Source organism: Ammospiza nelsoni, chromosome 10 (assembly GCF_027579445.1).
Source record: "Ammospiza nelsoni isolate bAmmNel1 chromosome 10, bAmmNel1.pri, whole genome shotgun sequence".
Classification (NCBI taxonomy): Eukaryota; Metazoa; Chordata; class Aves; order Passeriformes; family Passerellidae; genus Ammospiza; species Ammospiza nelsoni.
In genome coordinates, this window is record NC_080642.1 from 8,157,543 (window position 1) to 8,168,487 (window position 10,945).

At 42.5% G+C, this 10,945-nt stretch overlaps 1 protein-coding gene across 1 annotated transcript in view; it reads right to left on the bottom strand.

The window, feature by feature from the left end:
• MCF2L2 (MCF.2 cell line derived transforming sequence-like 2) overlaps positions 1-10,945 on the bottom strand; it is a 151,102-nt gene that overhangs the window by 46,009 nt on the left and 94,148 nt on the right. The window lies entirely within an intron of this gene.

Here is a 10,945-nt window from a genome sequence, read left to right on the forward strand (position 1 = left end):
TTAGTATTAGGTCATATTCCAGCAGATTGTAGTAAATTGGTAGTAAATAGAGATCCATAGAAACTACTACACACACATGCTTGTGAAATATCTGATGTAACTGAGACACTGCAGGTTAACAAATTGCTCCCACACTGTGCAGACTTCCAAATAATTTGCTTGCTTGAGATCATGAGTATTTACATGCAGGCCACAGAATTAACTTAATTACTCAGATTTCACTATTCTTCTTTAGAAATATTACCCAGTCAAAAGAAAACATGGTGATTTCCTAGGGCCAGGCAGATCTTGTGCAGCAACAAACCATATTGCATAAAGGATTTAAAGTGAGGACAGAGAGGAAGACATAATTCTTCATTACACTTCCTTAAGGATGGATTTGATCTGCTGAACTGAAACCAGTATGGGTTACCAGCCAACAAAGGAATATAATTGTTTTTTTTTAAATGCAGAAATATAAATATATGCATATATGCATAAAAGTAATTCATATACTAACACTGACATTTATTCTCATACTTCTTTCTAGATAGTAATGATTAGAACATAACTTATGAATATATCAGTCATATATATATACATATATTAGTGAGATATATATATATATATAGAGAGAGAGAGAGAGAGAGAGATATGCATGTGTCAGTCACAACTGATATTCAAAAGATAAGGCCTCTGGAATGAAGCACTTTAGGTTTTGCATGTCCTACTCATGTGGGAAATTCATGGGGGTTTTGTGTCCTGGCAGTAATTTCTTCCTGGCCGCTTTTTCCTTAAAAGTTGAAAGTAGAGCAGGTAGAAAAAAATCTCTAGATATTTAATAGTTTCTGACTTCTGAAAAAAATATTTAACAGCCTTTTTCTATGCCCAACCTGACTTTTAAGACCGCAGCTACTTTCAGATTACATGCTGTGTGCTTTTTCCGTTCCTTTGTAGACACAATACAACAATATCCAAATACCAGTTGACCTCATTGAGCAAGAAATCTGATAAGGGCTGACAGTGCTGTGGATTTTCTCACACGGGGTGGTAAAGCACTTTTTCAATAACAGCAAAAGTTACAGCAAAAGTGGTAAAGCCCCAAAACTTTCAGACAGACAAGACCAGCAATATAAAACCCAGAAGTAGGTTAAAGGAAATGTAAGGGACACTGTTTATACAGAGAATTCATGTTGACTGCTAGAGCTCAGGCTCTAAGCAAACCTAAACCTAAACCTAAACCTAAACCTAAACCTAAACCTAAACCTAAACCTAAACCAAGCCCATAGCCTTTCTCCAAAACTCTTGGCAGTCTCAGGTGGGATCCTTGCTGTGGGTGTCTTGGTGGGACAGAGAAGGATTTAGGCACATGTGACTCTGCTTCCCACAGATTCCTACACCCCCCTAATCTCTCACTGCAGAGCACCTCTGATAGTGCTGTGGCTTACATGTGTCATGCCTGTGGTACTCGCTTGTGTCCTTCCTGTCCCTGCAAGGACATTGCGTGCCATACAGAGCCATTTTTGATTGGGATACAGCTAAACACAGAACTATCATTTACTTCATGTAAAAGGCAACACAAATTCTATCCTGAAGAGCCAACTTCTTCAGGAGAGCAGGAGAAGAGCATCAGTGGTTTTGATTCTCATGGCAGATCTGCCTTTGATAGCTCTTTTCTGCAAGACTTTGTAAGGTCATTTGGATGGAATGAAGAATTAGTTTTATTAATAAAATTAATGATAATTGATCTTACGGACAGGCCTGAGTTTATGTTGGAAAGGGCTGACCAGGGAAGCTCATGTTGCACTTGGAAGTGAGAGGATAGGTTTGGTGATGATGCCTCATCCTTTGAGGGTCTGTATTTCAAGCACTGGCACAGGCTGCCCAGGAAAGTGGTGGAGTCGCCATCCCTGGAGGCATTTAAAACTTGTGTAGATGTGGCACCTGGGGACATGGTGTAGTGGTGGCTTTAGCAGTACTGGGGTAATGGCTGGACTTGATGACCTTAAAGATCTTTCCAACTGAAATGATTCTATGGTTCTATGATTTCAGTCTGAGATATGACCCTTAGGAAATTCCATCCTGCTTCTTCCTGTAATAGGACACAGCATTGTGCTAGACTTACAATCTCTGGTCCTCCAGCCCAAACTCTAGTGTGTCTTGGGCCCTGCTTTTAAATACCCTCAAGAATCAGTATTCTTTGGGGCCTGGGAGAAACCAACTCAGGTATTAGTTACAGGACAACAGCAATGCAACAGGGAGAGAAAATTCTGACAAGCTCAAATGGAGTTTACAAGAGCAACTGGAACACATATTATGCTTTAGTTAATCTCTTCTTGGCACATTTACATCAGTCAGTAAATTGTGAACTGCCACTCTGAGGACAAACATCCCCTTTTTTGTGTGTCACACATCCTCAGCCACGGTAATCTGGGCCAGAGGGGCAGGCAAGGACCCTGCCATCTGCAGCTACCACACTCCACCCAGCAGGGACTGGGAATCACAGCTCTCAGCAACATCCACATCCATTTACTGAACTATACTTTGGGCAACCCTGTCGGCCACACCCCGAAACACTGCTTGCAGAATTTAATGATAAACTAGGAGAAAGAGGGAGAGACACTTATGGAAAATATTCCAAACTTAGAAAGAAACTTTAGAGAATTGTCAGATAGACTGCAGCTGGAGAATATGGTCAGAGGGCCACTTTACTCAGTAGGAAACTCAGAGGGAAACTCTCACAACTGCAGATTGCACGAAACTGGAAAGACATTACCCAGCATTTGGGTTTCTTACTTTTTTCTCTAAGCAGCTGCTAATGAGGGATGTCCAAGATAATACAATGGGATGGAGAGATTTCTAGGCTCATCCACAACAGCCATTCCTACCCTTTTCTCCCCAGAAGAATAGGGAGCTTGGTTTATCAGCCTCAGGGGCTGTTGCAGGTCTTACACAAGCCTTGCCTACGTGGGAGATGCCTTGTTTGCCACTCCAGTGTTTGTAGCTAGAGCTGGGGCTGGGCCGTTGCCTGGCAGAGGTGAGAGCTCTGCACCAGGCACGGCTCTTACAGGGGCTGGAGCTCTCGGTGTCCTCTGCCCACACAGCAAATCTGGTCTGACAGACTGCTGGGGGAGCAGAGACAAACAGAATTTAGGTACTTTCACCACAAGAGCACACTCAGGGTCACATTGTTTGGCTCTAACGCAGGTCAGGTGCCACAAAGGCAAGACTGCCCATGCTAGTTTGTCCAACATGGCTATTAACCAGGGACAGTATTTGAAGACAGGTTTGTAACAACTAAAAATGCAAATAAAGCATCAGTGTCTTCCAACTAGAGGCTAGAGAGAAAGATCAGCAACAGTATATTGAATAATCTGCATATGCTCAGGAGCTTTGGAGAGTCTACAGAGGAGCTGCTGGACAGACAAGTCATACTATGTAAAACAGAGTTCCTTTCTAGACTCATACATAGAAAGAATGTTCCTGCTGGATGAAAAAATCCACATGAATTTTCAGAAGTGAATACAGAATTCTAAACATGATTATGTCACAAATCTTCCAAACCTAGTTATTATATTCCCAGTTAATGAGCAGCTTGTTAAATGCAGGAAATAAAGTCAGCAGTGATTTACTGCACAGTGCAATTGATAAATCACTGCTCCATTGAATCACTCAGTACACGGGACTGAGTGATCTCCCATCTGCTGTGTCCTGTCTGCTGCTGTCCTGCAAACCATGCAATTATTTAGATCAGCCCAGTGTAGGTGCAAGTCACTGACATCTGATTAGGCAACATGACGTGCTCTTTGTGCTGTTGTAAACAACAATGTGAAGTGCTCAGCACTCCTTCATGAGCTAATTGACACACAGGAGCTGCATTTTTTAAACTAGAGTTTAAAAACAGACTCCATTGAAACTGGTGTGAATGTGCAAAGGGAAAGCTTTGGCACCTGTGTGGAGAATTTTACACTCAGAGAGGTTTGATTGTTCCTGGTTTGTTTCAGTGGTTTCCCAGCCTGGAGACTGTCACTGTTCTGCCCTTTACAGAGAAAGCAGCACCACCTGAACTTAGGTGGTATAAAATCACACCAGTGCCTCCTTCCTCATCCATCAGCTGATAACACTGACAACAGTGCTAATTTCCTCTGCTCCTTGCTTGTGCCTGTGTTACCTGGGATTTCGAGGTATTATGTATTATACAAATACATGAAAGCAAAGGACTATTGACTTGCCATTGCAGAACAAAGTCAGGTTTTTATGGAGAGATGAACAAGGTACAGTTAAGGGAGAAACAAACACATAAAACTTCAAGTCCACATGTGCTTCTTCAGAGAAAATGCATCCAGTCCAACACAGAACTGCCTTTCTTTGCATGTGCTCTGTAAAGCCTGAGTTGGATCAGGGGTGTGAGGGAGCAGACCTTTAGTCCTGGCCTGGATAGGCAGAGGAAGAGGAGGGAGATTGCTGCCCACTGACTATGTGCTTGCAGAAATTTTCAGCACTTTTCAAGTGGAGCACATGCATTTCTGTGACATGGGATGAGACAGAAGATACTTCTGATGCTAAACACCTCTTGTGCCCAAACCAAACCGACCATCCAGGATGTGCATGTGGCCAGCTGCATTCCAGGAGCCTGCCCAGAGCCAGCAGGCTGCAGAACAATTGCACAGAAAACAAGTTGAGGAATTCCTGGAATTTCTGAAGAGCATTAAAATAACCTAAGTATCCAATAGCAAGCAGGTATGAGAGATAATAGCAGAAGTGACTGCTTAATGCTCTTTGATATTCGATTAAGAGCAAATTTTGTAAGAAAACATATTGAGAGTGCTTTTTGCAGCTTTCTTTACCTCCCAGAGTCTTGAGGAGCAAGGACACAAGGACTTCAGGAAGCCTCCAGAACACTCAGTCAACTACTGCATTGCAACAATAAAAAATTTTTTTCTCCTGTTTCTAATAATTTTCCCAGTTCCCAGAAATATTTGGAACTCTAGTAGGAATGAATCTCTCCTTGCTATTCTACACAGATTTCTATCTAGCAGCCAGATCTCCCTACATGGTAGCACACACTTCACTTCAAAGATCTTCCCAACCCTTTAGGCTGTAATTAGACTTGTAAATGCTGGAGCCAATCTGCCCAACAGGGAAACTTCTCTGAAAACAAAGATTTTGTAAAAGTTGAAAGACAAGATGGCAAACAAGAAATGGCTTGTGGCTTCTTGAAAATTCTCCTGCTGACTAGCTTTCATTAAGTCTGGTGAAAGAAAACAGCTCTCTGTGCCTATTGATAAAGTCAAGAACATGGTTTGTCTTTTAAAATGTAGACTCCAAGTTCTTCTGGAGTTTTCATGAGCCTGGAAATTAGACTGGAAGGACATGCTGTTGGGCTTCTACTGTAACAGTCACCAAAATCACCTTCTTTCAATTGTAACAGAAGTCTTATATTACACTATTTTATGAAATTTGTTATCTATTTTTACATTCAGGTTATATATGTATTTCCATTCATTTACACACTGAATGGAAATCTTTGCAATGTATCTTACTTATGGAAATGGGGGAAATTGTTGTCTGGTCTGGAAAACAAAAGGCTTTGGGCTTTGGCCTTTTAAAATATAAAGGGGGCTTACAAGAGAGAGACATTTGCCAAAGCCTGTAGCGACAGCACAAGGGGCAATGGCTTTAAACTGGCTGAAGGCAGATTTAGATGAGATATCAGGAAGAAATTCTTTACTGTGAGGGTGGTGAGGCACTGGAACAGGTTGCCCAGAGAGGCTGGGAATTACTCATCCCTGAAGGTGTTCAAGGCCAGGCTGGATGGGGCTCCAAACAACCTGTCCTAGTGTAAGTTTCCCTGGCCATGCTAGGGGAGTTGCACTACAACATTTTTGGGTCCATTCCAACCCACACTATTCTATGACTCCAGTATTTATCTCTGCCTCCTGTAGAAGCTCTGCATCTTTGGCCAATAGCTAATGAAATCAGGAAACTTAGCCCTCTGCTGCCAGACACAGCTCTGATGATTACAATAAGCACTTGGACACCAAAGCTTTCAGTAGCACTCCCAGAGCTACTAGTATTTTTGACACCAGTCTACACCTAAATTTAGCAATTCCCAGACCTAATGTCAGCACAGCTTTGCTATTGCTGATTTAGAATAGGGCTCTGGCACAATATTCTCATTCTGAAAATAGCTTCTAATTCTTTACCCAGGGCAGAAGTGCTGTCCTGCTCTCCCCACACATCCTGATGATTCAGTGATACACTTATCCTCATGTTCAGGGTGTTGCACAGACTGCAGGTCCCCAGTCCTTGTTAGATCAATAACCCAGACCCAGATAATATGCACTGAATATAAAGGATTCTAAACTTAAATAATATCCAAATCTATAATTGGAACCTGTCGTTCAAGGGACAAGCACCTTCAGGCACACAGGTTGCACAGTCCAGGATGTGAGTATGCAGAGTGACAGCTGACTGCAGGTGTGCAGAAGTGATCCCAGATGCTCCACAGGTTTCCTCATTATGTAAAACACACTTTATGTGCATGTTCAGAGGACAAGCAGTGAGTCTGGACTGTGTGCATGCTTGGAGATTATTTTGCATGTGTACAGAAGTGTTCCATGCACACATGATAGCTGAGGCCACTCCTTAGTCTTAAACTTGACTCTCTTTCATTAAAGTCACAAAAATAGCACCTCAGACTTCAAACGCTGAACTGGTCATTCATGAAGTTAATTCTAGCTGAATATAAATGTAGCAGAGATTACTGTCTCATGAGAATTTAATTCAGAAAGGAGGGGTTATGCTGCTTATGTGCCATGCCTCACCTGAGTACAAAACCACCAATGCCTTGCAATTTTCAGCTTATTATTAAGCAGTAATAGACCCGAATGAAGATGAAACATGACTAACACTGTAACTCCTGCCACTGCACACCAACCACTTTAAGATACATATTGCTGTGCTTGTAAGTGATCTCTGTCAAGGCCATATTGACCACTCACTGAGAACAGCAAAACCACATGCAAGATTTGTGGGGGGTCATCTTATGAAAAGAGTGAAACTGTGGTCAGAAAGCCCTGGAACAGACGTCATACTTCTGTGTTTTCAAAATGAAGCACTAACACTGCCCAACAGTCTCCCAGCCCTTGTTGTGAGGTGGACTAGAAAAATGCTGGATTTATCAGATCCAAAGCAAATCAACCAGAAAAATATTCCAAACTTACAGGAAATTCAGTTTCCTATCTGATGGGGATTGCCAATATCAGGTTTCTGGATGGAGTTTCTTGATCAGTTTCTTCACTCCATAACTACAAAGGAACAATTGAGCATCTTTGCATGCTCCCAGTCACTCCATCCTGCCCCCTTGCTCGTATTTGACAGCGAGTGTACACCAGCATGCACACTCAGGTAAACTGGAGAGCAAGAGGAGTTGACCCAACTCAAAACCAACCTCACAAAAAAGAAGAAAAAGGTCACACCAACTGCTCAGGTGCCAGTCCTGTAAAAGGGACACAAAGGGACTACATGAGGTGGGTATGGAGAGAGAGAGCAAAAGGTTCAGCAGCAGCCCTAAATGAGCTTAGACTGGTTGTGAGACTATTTTCAGAACAGATCTATGAATCAGATTTCCGGCTATAAAATCACACCACAGAACAGCCAACCAAATAATTTCCCAACAATAACACTTGAGCATAAATAGAATAATATCCCAGCAAAGGAGTCAATGCATGATTTGGCCAGTTTGCAGCAGGAACAGGCTGCCTAGTGCCATTTGTGCAAATAAACTAGAAAGGGTTGCCTTGCTTGAAGTTTTGTTCAAAATGCCCAGCTCTGTTATACTTACAGTCTAAGCACAGTCGTGTGATTGTGAAAGACTTTCACACTTCTCATAACAAGAAGCACCTCAAGGAAACACAGAAAGATGCTGGTTTGGCTTAACAAACAGAACTGTGATTCTGTACTTTTAGATTGCCTTTCCATTGATTGAATATCTCTTCTCATGGATGTTGGGCCTGGGCTATACTGAGCTGCAGTGGACAACACAACAGGAGCTGGTGGATCAGTGGATGCCAGTCCCTCCTGTTGGGATGGGTCTGTGGGATGAAGACAGCAGCAGCTGGGCCAGCACAACCCCTCTGAGAGCACTGTGTGGCTTCCTCAGGGCTCCTTGGAGATTCAAAGGCTCAGAAGCATTAAATGACAGATCTCTGATCCCAACCTCCTTGTGCAAATACATCATTGGCAAGCAGGCTTCTGTGCTACAAAGTATTTTATGGAATTTCCCTCCGACCTTCCTCTTCCACTGGGCAACAAGAGCTAAACCATGTTGCTCATACAGTAGGAAGCAATAAGAGCACAGCACCTCAACACAAATCTGCAGGAATTACAAACCATTCTACAAAACAGTAACACCTAGGTATTTCTCCATGTTCTGTTGAATCTTATCAACTCATTATTTACTCTGAAATAGGGCCTGAGGTTTCCAGCTGGATGTGAGGCCAATGAGTGACGCATACAGGAACCAAACCCACAACCTAGGTTGATATTGGTGTGATGGACTGAGTGAAATGGAAAGGCTGTGTGGGTGCAGGGATGCACCTGCTAAACCCCCATCCCTACAAACTGCACTGTCCCACATCCTTACCCTGATAAACCACACTGCTCTCTCTAACAGTGCCCTGAGCCCCATCCCTACAAACTGCACTGTCCCACATCCTTACCCTGATAAACCACGCTGCTCTCTCTAACAGTGCCCTGAGCCCGTGTGTGCAGGGCAGCATGATCACAGCAGGGCAGGTTTCCTGGGGAAAACCACGTGTGAGGGGCCTCTCACAACAGCTGGCCACACACTGCTGCCTCCTGCTCTGCTGGCTTAGAGACACAACCAGCTCTGCACGTCTGCCAGGGCTCACTGGGCCTGAGATGGCTGAGAAGGGATGCTTAAATGTAATTTATAAACAAATAAGGGTGGTGCTCTGAAAAACTCTCCCTACCAGCATCACTGGGGAAAAAAAAAGAAAAGGTGGAGCTTAATTTCTAAGTATCTCAACAGAGGACTGAACAAGATTTGGTTTAAGACAAAGGAAATGGTAAGGGGAAGGGAAGGTGGAAGGGAAAAAGGAGAAGGGAAGTAAAAGTGGAAAGAGGAAGGGAAAGTGGAAAGAGAAAAAAAGGAAGGGAAAGGGGAAAGGGGAAAAATAGGGGAAAAGGGGGAAGGGAAGGGAAGGGAAGGGAAGGGAAGGGAAGGGAAGGGAAGGGAAGGGAAGGGAAGGGAAGGGAAGGGAAGGGAAGGGAAGGGAAGGGAAGGGAAGGGAAGGGAAGGGAAGGGAAGGGAAGGGAAGGGAAGGGAAGGGAAGGGAAGGGAAGGGAAGGGAAGGGAAGGGAAGGGAAGGGAAGGGAAGGGAAGGGAAGGGAAGGGAAGGGAAGGGAAGGGAAGGGAAGGGAAGGGAAGGGAAGGGAAGGGAAGGGAAGGGAAGGGAAGTCCATTTTACATTCTGTTTACTGAAAAATAAAATCTATTAAGAGATACAGATAGAAACTTTCCTACTGCAATTTTGGGTCAGAAGCAGGATGAAGTGTGATTACTCCAGTGACATCAATTGGAGAAAATCCAGATCAATCAAGATGGGACATTAGTGAGGACAAAGAAAAGGTTGTGGATCCTTTGAGCAGATGTCACTTTTCAGGAAAAAAGTGGACACAACTGTATGACAAACTCAGTTTCTTTGCAGTGCTGATTAGAAATAGTAATTTTTATTCAATAATTGAAATATTTCTGACTTTGTTTTCTATGGACCCAGTTCTTCAAATCTTGTAATTATGTCTGAATGATGTTTCCACATAAATATGCCTGAAATTTTAAAGTTATCTCTTGATTTTGAGAATCGATTCATTGAAGCTGTATTTTCTGGAAGCTGCATTATCCAGACACAGATAATGCAGAAATGACACTTAAAAGTAACAAAGAAAAATAATGTATGGGGGAAAAAAACCCATCACATTTGTGAACTAAGGAAGGAACCAACAATCATCATTTTGGTAAGAAAAATAAATGATGCTTTGTTTATAAGGTTATTTCTGTTGTTATTTAAACACTGCTCAGAAAATGTGTCAAATCTCCACAATTACCAACAAACTTTCCCTTCTAAGATGAACTGTAGATTGCACAGAATTATATTTCGTCTTACTCCAGAATCAAACAGACAAAGAAAAGTCTGGGAAGGCTGCTATAAAGTATTTAGTCATACTAACACACACAACAGGAGAAAGGAGAGATCAAGTGAAAAACTCCTTTGGCCTTGGAGCTTCCCAAGCAAAACCTGTATTGCAAAACAACACATCCTTCCACAGGATCATCAGCTGCTCAGGTTTTACCCTTGCTCTGCTTTTGCTGAGTGACCTTGACAACAGTACTCCTATCTCTATTTTCTCTCTTTTGTGTGAAAAGAAAACAATTCCTTGCCTCACAAAGATGTTGTCAGATTTATGGTTGCAAAGTGACAAACAGACCCTAATTGTCGTGATATGCAATAGTTAAATTTCTGTGAAGTCAATGATGAGGTCAGGAATTATTCAGATCAATCACAGTGATGTGAAAGAATTGGAGATACACAATGGGTTTGTGTTTGATATTTATAGACAGTGAGAAACCTATGATTCTGTGATTCTATAAAATTACACAAGGTACAGCATTGGAGTGGCTTTCCAAGTAAATCTGAATGCCATTTTTAACCCAGTTTTTCTCTTTACAAAAGTTTGGCAAAAGTGTATTCAATGACGGCACGTTCATAGCACTTTCTTTGGTTTGTTTTTTAAATACTTCTGTCCCAGTCCTACTGCCCATGGAGACTGACTCACTATTGGTGTTCTTCAATGAATCAGGCATTTCCCTCAGGCTGGTGTAAGGAAGTCACCAAGATTTGTGGGGAAGGTAGAAGAGAAAAAGAAACCCTAAATCATGCTT